Genomic DNA, 15,772 nt, shown 5'->3' on the forward strand with positions numbered 1-15,772 from the left:
TCTTCAATGAAATTGAAAGAGAAGTAATACTCCCTAATTAATTCCTAGAAGCAAGCATCACCTTGATCCCCAAACCAGAGAAAGACCCAACCGAAAAAGAGAACTATAGGCCAATCTCACTAATGAACATAGATGCAAAAATCCTTAATAAGATAATGGCAAACAGAATGCAGAAGATCATTAAGAAGATCATACACCCTGATCAAGTGGGATTCATCCCAGGGATGCAGGGATGGTTCAATATTTGCAAATCAATCGATGTAATACACTATATCAATAGAGCCAAGGACAAAAACCATATGATTATCTCCATAGACGCAGGAAAAGCATTTGACAAAATCCAACATGCATTTATGATAAAAACCCTACAAAAAAATGGAATAGATGGTCTCTACCTCAAACTGATAGAAGCCATCTATGAAAAACCAACAGCCCATATCATATTAAATGGTCAAAAACTCAAATCCTTCACACTCAAATCAGGAACAAGACAAGGATGTCCACTATCACGACTCCTGTTCAATATAGTTCTGGAAACATTAGCCACGGCAATTAGACAAGAGAGAGAAATAAAAGGAATAAAGATAGGTAATGAAGAAGTCAAATTGTCATTATTTTCAGATGACATGATTCTCTATATAGAAGACCCCAAGAACTCCACCAAAAGTCTTCTAGACTTCATAACCAAATTCAGTCAAGTAGCTGGTTGCAAGGTCAACACACAAAAATCAATAGCTTTCCTCCACACCAATGACAGACTCACTGAGAGAGAAATAGGGCAAATAATTCCTTTCACAATAGCATCCAAAAAACTGAAATACCTAGGAATCATCCTAACAAAAGAAATCAAAGACCTCTTCTCTGAAAACTATGGCACTCTGAAAAGAGAGATTGAAGATGATATCAGAAAATGGACAGACATCCCCTGCTCCTGGGTAAGAAGGATTAATATAGTGAAAATGGCCATACTTCCAAAACTGCTATATAGTTTTAATGCAATTCCAATTGAGATCCCAGCAGCATACTTCATAGACCTTGAGAAAACAACCCAAAAATTCATTTGGAACAAGAAGAGACCCAGTATAGCAAAAGCAATTCTAGGTAACAGAGACATGGCAGGGGGTATCACAATCCCCTACTTGAAACTATACTGTAAAGCTACTGTGATAAAAACAGCATGGCACTGGCAAAGAAACAGACTTGAGGACCAGTGGAACAGATTAGAAGATGCAGAAACAACTCCAGACACACTCAGCCACCTCATCTTTGACAAAGGAGTCAAACACCCTCACTGGAGGAAAGATAGCCTCTTTAATAAATGGTGCTGGAAAAATTGGGCTTCAACTTGCCAAAGATTAAAACTAGATCTATATCTCTCACTATGCACTAAACTAAAATCAAAATGGATTAAAGACCTAAATATTAAAACAGAAACACTGAACCAGCTGGAACAGAGATTAGGTAGAACTCTTGAAGACATTGGTGTAGGAAAAGATTTTATGATTAAAACCTCAGTTGCCCATGAACTAGCACAAACAATCAACAAATGGGATCTCTTCTTATTGAAAAGCTTCTGCACAGCAAGAGAAACTACCAGCAGTGTGAAGAGACAACCCATAATGTGGGAAAAAATTTTCACCTGCTATTCCTCAGACAAAGGTCTGCTATCTAGAATTTATAAAGAACTTTAAAAAATCAGACCAAATTTAAAGACCCAATCCAAAAATGGGCATCTAAAATGAACAGACATTTCTCAGACATAGAAGTAGAAACAGCAAAAAAACATATGAAAAATGTTCAACATCACTGGTCATTCGAGAGATGCAAATGAAAACAATGCTGAGATTTCACCTCACCTCAGAATGTATGGCTGCTGTCATGAAATCAACCAATAACAAATGCTGGTGGGCCTGTGGGGAAAGAGAAACCCTGCTCCAGTGCTGGTGGGAGTGTAGACTGGTGCAAATACTGTGGAAATCACTATGGAGATACCTCAAAGAACTAGGACTGGAAGTCCCATTTGACCCAGCTATTCCCCTGCTGGGTTTCTTCCCCAAAGAATTAAAAGAATCATACCACAGTGATACATGTGCACCTATGTTCATACCAGCACAATTTGTAATAGCTAAAACTTGGAAGTAGCCCAATTGCCCATCAACTGGAGACTGGATAAAGAAAATGCAGGGTTTTTTATTAAAATAGAGTACTTCTCAGCCATAAAAAATGAGAAATTAGAGACATTTATAGCTAAATGGATGTACATTGAGGCGATACTCTTAAGTGAAATAAATAGGACACACATGTTTAAATACCAAATAGTTTCTCTAATGTGAGAAACTGAAAGTGAAAATAAGGACTAAAAAGTATAATAGACAATGTAAAATAGGAAGAAAAGTGGCAAAGGGGAAGGGGAAGTGGGAGGAGTAGGGGAAAGGAAAGAAGGAGATGGAATTAATATGAGAAAATGAAAAAAGGGAAACAAAGTCTTTGTAAATAGAGAAGGGTGGAGGGGTTGAAGGGAGGGCAGGGGAAGGGGGAAAAATAAGAACCAAGAGAGACTATGTAAAGATGTAAATTTCCAATGATGAATGTCATTATATTGTATACCTTAAATGTACCAATATAATTAGTTAAAAAAAATAAGTAACTGTACTTCAGAGCAGGGTCCTTGGCAAAGCATTATCCAGGGAACCAGCACTACACTTCTTTCAAGTTTCACAGACTAGGACTGTTCCTCAGGCCCCTCGATGGACCTCATCCTCACTCAGCAATCTGGGGACAGGCCCTGCCTTGTGACAGAACACCAGGCCTCAATGGAAGGCTCTTGTGACTGTCACAGGTTTATCCCACTAAACAGACAGAGGAAAGAGTTGATCATCAAGGCCTCACAGGGAGTTTCCACACAGTCTAATAGAGAGCAACAGACTTGGGGACAAGGAATGGAGGCGAGGAAAAAGATAAAAGGATAAATCATCTTCCCCACTTTGGAACCCCAGCCAGAACACCCAGGACTGCTCACTCTGTTCTCAGCTCAGATACTCTGGCTGGTGAGTTTCTTAGGTTGCCTTAATCAAGACTTCCTGGTTCTAAAGAAAAAAAAATGGAAGAAAAATACCAAAGACTTCTTGGACACTTTAGACTCTTACAAAACAACTGTTTTATGGTTAAGTGTAAATTAAATTCTGGAACATATGGGTTGAATTTTCCTTAAAATACACAAGGATTTTACAATTAAGTGGAAAATTCTCTGGCAAAATGCATTTTGAATTTGACTTTTTGCCATGGTCCAAATATTTGGAACCGAAATATCAAAACCTAGTTTAAAACATTCAAGAAACTCAAATCAGGACTCGATTCTGGCATGTTGGTGTTAATAATTCTGCTGCCACTCTTTAGATCATGGTGCTGAAGCAGCATTCAAGAGTCTCACTGACCCGAGGATTTAGCTCAGTGGTTCCTCCACCCGCCTAGAAAGCACAAGGACCAGAGTTCGATACCCAGAACCAAAAAAAACCAAGAGTCTTGCTGTAATTCATGTATAATTTAATTATTTCTACATCCATTTAACAAACTCCACCAGTCAGCTGCCATAGATCAGCATTGTGCTCAGCCCCTTTATCTCCAGATTTATGAAGTGACATTGCATCCTAACTGAACTTTGGTACTGGAATTAGCTCTCAAAAGTCTAAAAGATATGCTTTAAATATTGGACTAAATTCCAGAGATGCAAGTGTTGTGTTATTCTGAGAAATCTATGATATATACTGTAAAAATCTACCACCTTTGTAAAGAAATTATTAGATTAGAGACAAAGACATAACTACCATGCATTTTCTTTTTCTGGTCTCCCTTGGCCAGTGACTGCACAAGGCTGCAATCCAAGGGTCTGAACCAAGGAGTCAAGGGCTAAGATGGGACCACCCACATGTCACATGTGGGTGACCTGACCTCTCCGTGGGATGGGCCAAGATTTTGTCAGGTCTTCAGCAGTCTGTTGATTCCTCTGTCCATTCCTGCTTTTGCCCTTCGCTTTCCTTCTCCAGGTTGCTACCTGAGATCCCAACTTGCAATGCTTCCTGACAACAATGCCATTGGCAGTTAAGACCAAAATTCCACTAAGGCTGTTTTCATTAAAGAAAAAATGTCATTCCCTATACCACAAGTACCACATCTCTATGTTGGAAAGTGAATAATAGATATCTAAGAATCTTCTATGAGTTTCTTCTTTCTTTTTCATTTCTCTAACGTGGAAATTTCAGGACAAGCATTCCAAAAATTCAACACTAAAATAGAGTGACAATGACCACACTGCATCTTAATAGAGCATAAAAATCAAACAAACCTTTCTATTGTTCGTCCATCTAGCAAGATTTATAGGACAGAGAGGGAAAGAGAAAGGATTAGGTGAAGAGGGACAGAAAGGAAGTAAGAGAGAAAAAGAAGGAGAGAGCGAAAACTCACAGTGGTCTGAGATACAAATAACTTGCGGCTTTCTGCTGAATTCGGTAGTGGCTCAGGCCTATTATTTTCCTTGGTCATGATTTCTTAGAAGAGAAACAATCTGTACCCTAATTATAAAAAATGCAATAATATATTTAAACTTTTTTTCTTCCCTTGGACAGATGTTTTGTATATGTAGGACAATTTATTTAAATATTAAACATGAAATTAGGCCTTTTCAATTGCTCTTTAAAAAAGAGTAAAGATGTGTTACATAGATGTATCAACTCACCACGAGAAATGTAATCATTATGTACTGGAAACATATATTAGTGAAAAACTAAAAATTGAAAAAGATTGCTCGTTAATACCTCTTCGGATTCAGGAGACATATACTGATCACATATACTCAATTGTGTTCTTGTCATCTGAATTCTTCAAGGGTAACAGGAGTCTGGGAAACGCTGCTTGATAGCATTACACACGGCAATGCTTTATCTGTGTGCAACAGCAAAGACAATGAGTAGCTGGCATCCTCTCTGCTCTTCACATTCTCTTCATCAGTGACTCTTCTCAGCCTTTGCACATTGGAATCACCTGTCACAGAAAGATACACAGATGGCCGACAAGCACAGGAGAAGCTGTTCAACCTTATTAGGGAAATACAAAATCAAAACCCTAATGAACTACCACTTCACACCCACTAGGATGTCTACAAATCTTTAAGGAAAATTTGCAAGGATGTAGAAAAATCGGAACCCCTGCCCATTGCTGCTGGGAATGGAAAATGGTTTCGCTCTGTGGAAAACAGTCTAGCAGTTCCTCAAAAAGTTAAACATAGGATTACCATATCCATTGATTCCATCCTGGGTATGTACCCAAGAGAATTAAAACAGTTACACAAACAAATTTATGTGTATATAGTAGCACTATTTACAATAGCCATAATGTGAGAAGAGCCCAAATGTCTGGCAACAGATGAATGGATAAGTTATGGTGAATCCATGGAATGGAATATTATTCAGCCATAAAAAGAATACACAATAAATCTCAAAAACATTATGCTAAATTAAAGAAACCAGACACAGAAAACCATGTTCTACAGGACTCCATTTATATGAAATATCTAAAATAGGTAAAATGTATGAAGACAGAACACAATTGGTGGTTTGTAAGGCCATTAAGTGGAGGGGAGAAGGGAGCTCCTGCTGAGCCAGTATCTTGACCAGATAATCCTTTGGGACGATGAAATGTTTTAGAACTTATAGAGGTGGTTGTACAACATTGTGAATGAGCAAAATCCAATCCATCGTCTTACTTGCTTCAGAATTGTGTTAATCTTATGTGATATGAATTTCACCTTAATAAAAGAAAGGAGGAAGTCATAAAGAAAATATATATGGGTTCTTGGTTCCCTGGATGGAGTAAACAAAAATCTTTTAGAACCCAAGATTCAGTAATTTTAAAAGTCTTCCTGGTTATTTTATTGTGCAGCAGGGTTGAACTGGACCTATACTTGCACCCTTATTAAGATAACTAGGTGGATGTTTAAAATCTTAATAATTTGAATCTTGAAAGATGCTTTTGTGACTCATTTATTCAAAAAATTAATAGCATCTAGAATTACATGGTGTTTGGGACAGATTTTTAAAAGAAGGAAAGCTACTTTTTGTTTGGGGCCCTAGATTAGCACGCTCATATCATTAAATATCTCAGTGATTCCTGCAGGAGCTCCAGGAAACAGATTAGACTCTCTTGGCTGATCAGGAAAAGGAAACTCAAAGAAGCTGTGTGGTTTTACAAGGGTCAACCATCTGTTGGCAGACAAAGCAGGGATCGAATTTAGTCTTAAGTGTAGCTGGCGTCCTGAAGCTCCTGCCACGAAGGGGAACACCCACGACAAGTCCACATGAACTGTGGGTGAAAGAGGAAGCTTTAGAACAGGACAGACCTGGACTAGAACCCCAGATCTGCTGCTTATTCATCAGCCATTTGAGGGAAGTTAAGCCGAATCACCCTGCCTCGGCATCTGAAAGTGGAATAACCAAGTCCCACTTCTTAGTTATTATCTGAAATGAGACAACACCTGCAAAAACTTGGCATGGTGAACTCCCCATTTAAGCACTCAATAAATAGTACATCTCTTCTTTTCTCTTCTTTCTCTTCCATTTCTTCCTTCCTTAACTAATACCACCTCTAGCTCTATTCGGGGAAGGATGAACTTTGATTCACGAGCCCTTTCTTTTCACACTGGGCAGTAAATGTCACCAGGACTGGACTCCTAACCATCCCATTTATTTCCTTCAGGGCAGCCCTAATACTATTGTTCTTTCCTATTGTTCTATCCAAATGCTAATTTCTGAGAGACTGTTAAAAATTTAAATAGCAGAATTTACTGGCACAAGTTGATCATAAATTCAACAGACATAGGCAATAAAGGAATGCATCTATTTTAGGGATAAGCAAGCTAATTCTATTCTAATTTTGTTCATTATTATAAGCACACTTTGTCGATAATGTGAATAGATGAATTTTCCTGTAGGACTCAAAGTTTATTTTCTTATTAAAGATTTTTTTTCTTTTTGAGATGTGCTAAAGGACACATCCCAAGAAACAAGAGTGTAATTATAGATTTAGCATCTCCTATATGGCCTGACAAAAGTCTACCATCACTTAGGAAGCCAGTACAGCATGTATTTAATGTCAGCTTGATAGAAAAAAAACACTTCATGGGTTCTCTTTGATTGACACATTTGAAATGACATCAGTTTCCAGCTTTAAAACCTACTGTTATTAGGTCTCTGTTGCTATTTATGTTAGAAATATGTGCACGTGTGTCAAAACAATATATCAACTTTGCTGATTGGCTGCATCTAGATTCTGTTGCCAAGGGTAACAGAACAATTGCTTTTAATCTTTCCTAAATTGCTTCTTGTTGTTTTTTTTTTAATACTTGGGGTTTTCAGGGATTTTTTTCACCTGAGAGCAAAAATAAAGAAATTTTATCTAGAGAGAAAACAAATACATATTGTCTGTGTGTGTTAAATGGAAAATTAAATGCACAAGTAGTAGTTGGTATGCGTGTAAATTTGTATAACCACCTATCATAAATACTGTGGTAGTCCTAATGCTTAAGGCTGTGCTATTTAGGAAAAGATTGGCTTCACTTCCAAATGCTGCAGCATGCAGCCATTTGTCCTCCAGGTTCAAGGTCTTCTCTCTTTTGGCAGAAGGCCAACTTCTTCGAAGGAGAGGAGTGTATGTGAAAGAAAATAATGTGTATCTTCAAAGCTTTGTACCATCTTTCTGCTTCATTGACCAGGGCATCATGAGCTAGTGCTTATAGATTATCATTCCCAACTCCAGCCTGTGGATTTTTGAAAATTTGAGAAAACTGATCTACATGCTCACATATGTCATGGTATGAGTATAAATGAACCAGATTCCCCTGTATAATCTGTCTTATTTCATTGTGTTAATGGCTCTGAAACATCAGAAAGGTCCTGGATTGCCCCCACAGAAGTCTGGGGTCACTAAGTGTGCGGTGGGATCCAGGAATCTGCATTTTAACTGATGACTCTTCGGCAATAATCCAGGGTTCACAGATTAGGAAATACATACTTCTTTGCTCTCTGTTTTTTCAAATACCACATTCTTTTCTAAAACAAACAAGCAAATGTTATTAAAATGAGCAGTCCGGTATGTAAGTGAAATAAGCAAATACCCACACAGGTTCTCCTAGAAGGTACCATGTGCCCTAGCTCTTGCACCTGAAAAAATTAATGATTAATCAACTAATTTTTTTAAAAAAACAAGATTTGCTTTGCTTTATGGACTTTTCAATCAATTTTACCAAAATTTAATACTTTAAGACAATGCAAGTATTTTTAGCAAGCTATGATTCATCATCCTCCCTTGAATGTCTTGTGAATTTTTTTTTTCCTTTTTTTTTTTTTTTGGTACCCGGGATCAAACTCGGATCCTTGTGCTTGCACAGCAGGTGGCAAAACCACTGAGTTAAATCCCCAGCCCTGTCTTGGGAATTTTTTATAAGGAGGGAAAAAGTGGAAAAAACAAGAAAGCTGGATACCTAATATAATGAATTGGATTTTATCCCACCCCCAAATTCATAAACTGACCCCCTAACCCCTAGAAGCTAAAAATGAGGCCTCATTTGGAAATAAGATGTAATTGCAGTTGTGATTAGTTAATAGGAAATCATTAGAGTGAGCTCTAACCCGATTTAACAGGTGCTTTCATAAAAAGGAGAAATTTGGTCAGGACAGGTCCATGCCTAGACACAGGGAGGTACCACCTACAACCCAGCGGGAGAGGCTTGAAGCAGATCCTTCCCTTATGGCCCTCAAAAGGAACCACCCAGCCAGCACCTTGATTTTCGATGTGTAGCCTTCATAATTGTGAGACAATAAATTTCTATTGTTTCAAGCCTCCCAGTTTATACTGCCACCATGTTAGAGCACCCCTAGGGAAATGATACACCTGAGATAAAGCGTTAGCAAAGGAAGAATGTGAGCAAAGATTAGGGTCTGTAAAAGCAGATTCTTCCTGTTTCCGCTTATGTCTCTGTCTGTGCTATCTTGCTTAACAGAGTGAGACAAAACCAGCATCCCCAGTCAACTGTGCCCCCCTAACCCTGGAAATGGGGAGATCCCTTGTTATCCAGATGCAATCCAAGAGTCATGACTTTTATAAGTTATGTCTTTTCTACAGGATGATCATGGCCCCCAATACCACCCAAGGCAGCATTCTGAGATGTTAGTAGCCAGTTTCATGCACAAATAGAAAATCAAATAAGCTGTGTAAAATTGGGTGATGGGATGTACTTTGTAAAAGAAAAGCAGATGCAAACACTGGCTGGGGGAACCAGATTCTCGTGGCACGTACTTCATTGCAACAAACGGTGAAAGGAATAGTTTGGAGCTTTCCGGGCTAGCTCCACAAGAATCCAAGTTCTTTGAAATTGTTGTTTGCATTGCCAAGTTCCTCTTTAATTTGCCTCACTGCTGCTTCTGCTCCCTTTCCCAAAGATGTCTGCTGAGGTACAGCACTAGGTCCGGAGCTGATAGAATCTCAGTCTCCCCACGCAGACTGCAATCTGTCTACACACAGAGGTAAAAGCTGCACACAGAGGGCTTCAGAAAGAAAATCAAGAAAGTAGGGGATCAAGTTATGGGCTTAAGAACAACAGAGCGTCTAAGGTGTGCTCAGAAATTTCACCAGGGAAGTAACTAGTGTGAAAAGCTGGAGGAAAAGTTACTTACCTCTGACAAAATAGGGCAAAAGAACTACTGTCACAGACTTTCAGTTACCTAATAATAAGAAGAAAGCAATGTAATCAGATCAACATGTAAAGAGTGACAATTAAATGTAATAACAACATGTTCTTTAATTATAAGGTAAGGAGTTGAATAGACTAGAGGAACAGTTACGCACTCAATAGAGTTGTAAAAAATGTCAAGCATGAGGGAAAGAAAGAGAATTTGCCTCATAAAAAGAAGGAAGTGATGAGGGCTGAGAAATATATTGAAACATCTGTCCTGTTTCACAACCATACAGCAGTTCCCAGCCTTTTTATTATACCTCCAGATGTGACTTTGTCGTGTGGGGCTCAGGGAGGCAAGGTTCAAGACATTTACACAGCAGCTTTCCGCATGGCATAGAGTCCACTCCAGCCAGAAAGTGGCAAAATGTCAAGTGCAATTTTTAGGTCCACTACTGAAATTTGGACAAGTAAAAAGAAGTTATTTAACCCTTTCCTACTACAGAATTAATCCCAACCAACTGAATAGGAACAGCCCCCTCCAGCAATTACGTTAAAAAACGGAAACAAAAACAACCCCCCCCAAAAAAAAACCCCAAACACCTGGAGACTCTTCCTCTTACAATCAATTTGATTTTGTTGCTCATTATGGCTTATTGTAGAACAAGATCTAAATTGCATTCTGTTGAAACAAGAAGCCAGCTCCATTTTTTTCCAGTTCTTTGACTTTATTCCTTTTTCCTGCCTGTCAGTCACTTTCTCTTCCTCTCTCTCTCTCTCCTTCATGTGTTCCCCATTTTGCTTCCAGATTTCAAAATTACCCACGTACTCAAATTGTGAAGGACATTTTATGCAGTCTCTAGTCAGGTTTCTGAGGGTTGCCATCAACAGGACAGTGCAAGGTTGCCATGGAATGAAAATAAATATGGGATGGGGCCTGCAGGATGAAGCACCTACAGTTGTAAGCAAGAATTATGATTGTTTCCTGTTCGGCTCCCTCTAATATCTTCCCTCCAACCCTCATATCCACATTTTACTGTGATTGCCTGTGGTGTGGGGGTGGGGAAGGCCCAGCAGGGACTCAGGCAGCTAAGGGGGGACCTGGCTATTAAAATGTAACCACAAGGCAGCACCGTGAACAGGTGCAGATGTGCGAGTGCAGAGCTGACAGAAGGACCTGCTGATCAGGAACAGGCACAGGGTCGGATGGGCTGCAACATGGCCACTCACTGGAGATGGAGGAGGCAGAAGAGGAGACAACAGGACTCAGTTTGGGTTTGGGTTTTGGTTTTGTTGTTTTGGCTTCCATTACTGGGCACTGGAATCAGGACCTTTGCACTGAGCTATATCCACAGCCTACTTTTAATTTTTTATTTTAGGACATGGTCTTCTTAAGTTGCCCAGGCTGGGATTGAACTTGTAATCTTCCTGCCTCAGCCTCCCAAGCTGCTGGAATTACAGGCCTGCACCACCACATCCAGCTTCAAAGGCTCAATTTTAAGGTAAAATCAGAAGCATTTTTCAAAACGAGAGGTGTGGCAAAATAGATTTGTCTCAAATGGTGCCTCTGACAAAGGTAACCCTGGGCCTCCTGGGCCACCTTTGAGCATTGGCGTTTCTGCTCACCTTTACTTCCTATTGGACATTCTATGGTTCAAAGGCCCAGTCACTGTTCAGTCTGGTGTTCTTCAACTCTGCACCCTAGAACAGCACTACTTCAACAAGGTGACACAGATGTCCTGCTGAAAGCAGGTGACAGCAAACGTACTGAGTCCATGTGGCTGCCCCACACCCTGCACCCAGCAGGGCTTTAACCATTGCACCATCCCCAATTGTGGGTGACTCCCACGGGCTCTGAGCCTCATACTCCCCAGATTGCCCACCCCTGCTGCGCCGGCCTCTGCCTGTCTCAGGCCAAGGTTTCCACCAGCACTGTGGTAAGTATCAGAGATACTGAAAGAGGAATAAGACTCAAGGATCTTGCACATTACTTAGAGTGACACGAGATTAAAGTGGCATAAATAAAGGTAGAAATAATTTTTGGAGCCACACTAACCCAGTCTTTCAAACTCTGTAAGATATTATGAAACCATGTTACAGTCCATGTTGTCTATTTTTCTTAGTGTTCCTCTATTTTATTTTGGCTAGTGTTTCACTTTTAAAATTCCTTCTAAATCTCTCCCTCCTTCAACCTTTTGGATAGTCCTTAAGATTGCTAACTTGCTGATTTTGCAAACTACTAGGCCAGTGTAGATTTGTTCATCCAACATAATGACTGTGATTCTTTCATGTACAAAAGGAAGGAAGGGAGAGAAGGAAGAAAAAGAAAGAGAAAATAAGAAGAAGAGAGAGAGAGGAGAGAGGAGAAAGGGAAGGAAGAGGCTTTACCAAGGAAGGGCACAGTATCACAGCGCAACAAGGTTACCAATGAGCGAGCTGAAGGCCACACTGTAGAAGAGGAGGATGCAGCCCAAAGTGACCAGGGAGCCAGGGAGGTGGGACACAGAGCGGGGAGAGCCTGGGGCAGTGAGGCCCTGGTCACAGGCCCCGCACTCCAGGGCTCCCTGCTTGAAGAATAGAAGGAGAATCAGGCCATATTAGCACTCTGGTCTTGGCCTTGGGGGACACTGCATCACCATATGCCTGCCTCTCACATAAGCCTTACTTCTCTATGCTCATGTCTGGATCCCGCTTTCATTCCAGTAGTACCGTGCGAGGGGATTACTGCCCCCCCAACCACACTGTGACTTCCTGGCTTTGGGCCTCAAATTTATGCCTTTTCCTTGCTTCCTCGAATCCCTAAGCTTTCTTCATTGTCTGCCTTACCTTCCATTCGGTCTTCATTGAACCGGTTCCTATCTCCAGGAATCCTCTACCTTCCCTTTGTGTTGAATTCCCCTTCTTCAGTTCTGACCCTCCACTACGCTGTGAGTAACTTACAGCTTATCCTTCATTCCTAACACCCAGCACAGTATCTAGAAATCATCCCACTGCCTCCTTCCTATTGTGTAAACACATGCGATGTAGCATCAGGCTCAAAGTACAGACTTTCAGAGTCCTCCTGCCTGGGTTTGAATCTGTAGTTAACATTACTTCTCTTATTTCCTTGGGTGTGAAATGAGGATAATAATATTTACCTGGCGGGGTTGTTGTGGGATCTGAGTAAGTAAATAGGAGGTAGAGGGATGATAGATAGATGAGTTCCAAGTGATAGCTAACATAAATCACATGCTGTTGTTAACTGTCAGCATGGTGGTATCATCATCGATGTCAGAATTGTTATCCTGGCCATGGGTTCTTGATTCCCCACAATCCCTCCTTCAGGGTTACCATAACACTTATTTGCATTTGTTTGACTTCCAGGTTATTCCAATTAAATGTCGATTTCTGGCCCTTTGTGTTCCAACCTGCTAACACAAATCCTAGTCCGAGGGGTTCTGGTGATTTAATTAAGTAGAACAACTGTTCAACCATATCCTGGACAAAACTACAAATTCTTCTCTCAATGGATATTTTTTTTTTAAATGAGCTACTTGTACATGGGGAAAAAAATACCAGAAATAAAGACCAAAAAAAAAAAAAAAAAGAGGGGATAAAGAAAATTGTGGTATTATTGGTAATGACCTTGGAAAGATAAGAAATATTTCTTAAAAGGAGAATTAATGAGACTGTTAATTTTAGGAGATTGTATTCAAAATGCTGAGTTTGTTTAGAAAGAGGCAGTTGTTGAGAAGAAAAGTACTAAGGAGAGGAAAAAGAAAATTTAAAAAGAAAAAAAAAAAACCTAGCCAGGGAACTGCAAGAAACTCAAGCCAATATGTAGCTTGCATCTGCTGGCAATACCCTCATCAAAGAAGGAAATAAGATACAAAACTGAAATTGCTATTCAAAGAAACTTGATAAACAAAATAATCCATTCAATATAACAGATGTCTGTACAATAGTGTGTGCCATGACTAAAATATCTGACCCACCCACCTACCCACTGGCAGTGCTACCAAACACAGCAATTTACACGGGCAACCTGAATGTGAGAAATAAAACCAGCAATAACTACAATGTCAGCAAAATCCACTTCTGCTGAAAAGAATGTAAACATTCAAAAGGGCTCATTTAAAAAGTGTACTTCTAAATGCTATATTCTCTCTCTTTGATCCAAGTATAGTTCTGTCTGACACTTTTACCTTTAATTCATTTCATCAGTTCTGTATTTCTAACAAAAATCTGGAATTTCTGCTCACCTTAAGAGATAGGTGTTACCTGTGCTGTATTCCAGGCCCTGTGGCAGTGGCTGAGACGCCAAAGTGAGTGAGCCGGGTACAAGCTCTTGAAGAGTTTACACTCCAGTGCTGTTTAGACCTGCCTCACAGTGGATGGAAGCGTCACTTGGGGTTTGAGTCTCTGAAAATCTAGAATCACTAGGTAAATAAATGACTGATGTTGGAAAATCATTGTTAGCATTTTCTGGACCACCGCACTTGCATTAAGTATGTACAAACCACCTAGTTTAAAGTCACCCTTAAAAACTTTGGTTTATGGAAGGAAAAACTTTATCACTTTGCAATCCAAATCCAATCAATGGAAAAGTCACTTATCATTGTTAGTGCTCTCTTGTACAAAACTGATGGGACAATGGCTTTTTATGCTCCCTGTGCCTTTCACAGACTCTGTGAATCTTACCAGAGTGAAGCAGTGTTGTACTTCAGGATGAAAAAGATAAAACCCAACCCACACATGAAAACTGTCAAATAAATAATCAGTCACATTTCCCTGTTGCTTAAATTCCTGATTAACTTCTGATAGGCCTCTGAGACAATATATTAAAATGCTCAAATCAAAAAAAAAAAAAAAGACCTAAAAAGGAGGTGAACTTTCGCTGCACACTATTTCTGACAGCTTGTTCCTGGGCAAAGCAACTGGTGTCTCTGGGGACTCATTCAACATTCATTCGGACCATGAAGAAAGAGACCCAGTTTGGAGGATATTTTTCTGGAGTACAGAGGGGACTTTGATCCTAGCTCAGATAACAGCTGCTCTCCCTGAGAGGATTTTCTGGTCTCTCTGTCCCTCAGGCCAGGTAAGTCTCAGGGGAGGTGTCTAGTTGACCTCAAAGCTCAGCCAAGCAACTGATACCTGAGGGAGGGTCTTTGAGTGGGTGGGGGGGGCTGGTACTGAGTGTTATCCTTCTGTCAGTCTCGCTCCTGGCTGGAGACAGAGCACACAGGAAAAGGACTCCAAAAGGGAGTCAGGTCTCACCTTGATTTTCCTCATTGTAAAAATAAAGGAAGGCAGGAAGCCAAAATACCATGATAGATTTTAGTGTCTGCCATTTTGTTTTCTTACAATTCTGGAATTGTGACAAAGTGTTCCCTCTGAAATTCCTGGCCCCTGGCTTTTAAATATAAAAGCAAAGGCATGTTAATCTTTGAAGAAAATAAAATGTGTCATATAGTTAAGAAAGTAGGTGTGGAAGAAGATAGTAAGATTATATCACTTTGTAGTATTTTTCTTTTAGAATTAGGTGGTTTGTGAAAGAATTGGAATAGACCCTTAAGACGTAAGAGATTAATCTAAATATTAACAATGTGAGGAAATATTGTCTTTGTATTATTTTTATATGAAGCATCATGGGAATCTTTGAAGTTACAAAGACATAAAAAAATCACTTTAATGATAATTTATTTTACAAGGTGAGTAGCAAATAGATCTCCAGCCATCAAGAAATTATCTCACCATTCATCATTTGTAAGCCTTTATCTCTGATTCATACAGTCATTTAATAAGTACTTATTAAGCATTTGTTATGTGCAAGGAAACAGAGGTATCTATGACAGTCTCTAGATCTAATGATGAGACTAAAACTGTACCTTTTAGGAAGAATAAATACCACAGCAATGACATAAACTGAGGACTTAATAAATTTCCCAGTGAGCACGTCCGACAGCAGTTTTGAGTTCAGTGATTAATTCAGTGAAGACCTGATGTCCATGTATCCAGATATTTAGCCAATCTCCCTTTTCACAAAAGGGAAATGACTGTCACCAACAGCAA

General features: G+C 39.7%; 1 long non-coding RNA gene across 1 annotated transcript in view; it reads right to left on the reverse strand.

The window, feature by feature from the left end:
- Positions 1 to 3,466: 3,466 nt before the first annotated feature.
- Positions 3,467 to 15,772, reverse strand: part of LOC147825366 (uncharacterized) — a 37,004-nt gene continuing 24,698 nt past the window's right edge. Inside the window, exons 2-3 of the long non-coding RNA XR_015440996.1 lie at positions 9,723 to 9,770; positions 3,467 to 5,037 (exon numbers count right to left, since the gene is read on the reverse strand). This is a non-coding gene — a long non-coding RNA (uncharacterized LOC147825366). The remainder of the gene's footprint in view (positions 5,038 to 9,722; positions 9,771 to 15,772) is intronic.

Source organism: Heterocephalus glaber, unplaced genomic scaffold, assembly GCF_053883595.1.
Source record: "Heterocephalus glaber isolate CG9 unplaced genomic scaffold, H.glaber_assembly_v1.0 deba00001504, whole genome shotgun sequence".
Taxonomy (NCBI): domain Eukaryota; kingdom Metazoa; phylum Chordata; class Mammalia; order Rodentia; family Bathyergidae; genus Heterocephalus; species Heterocephalus glaber.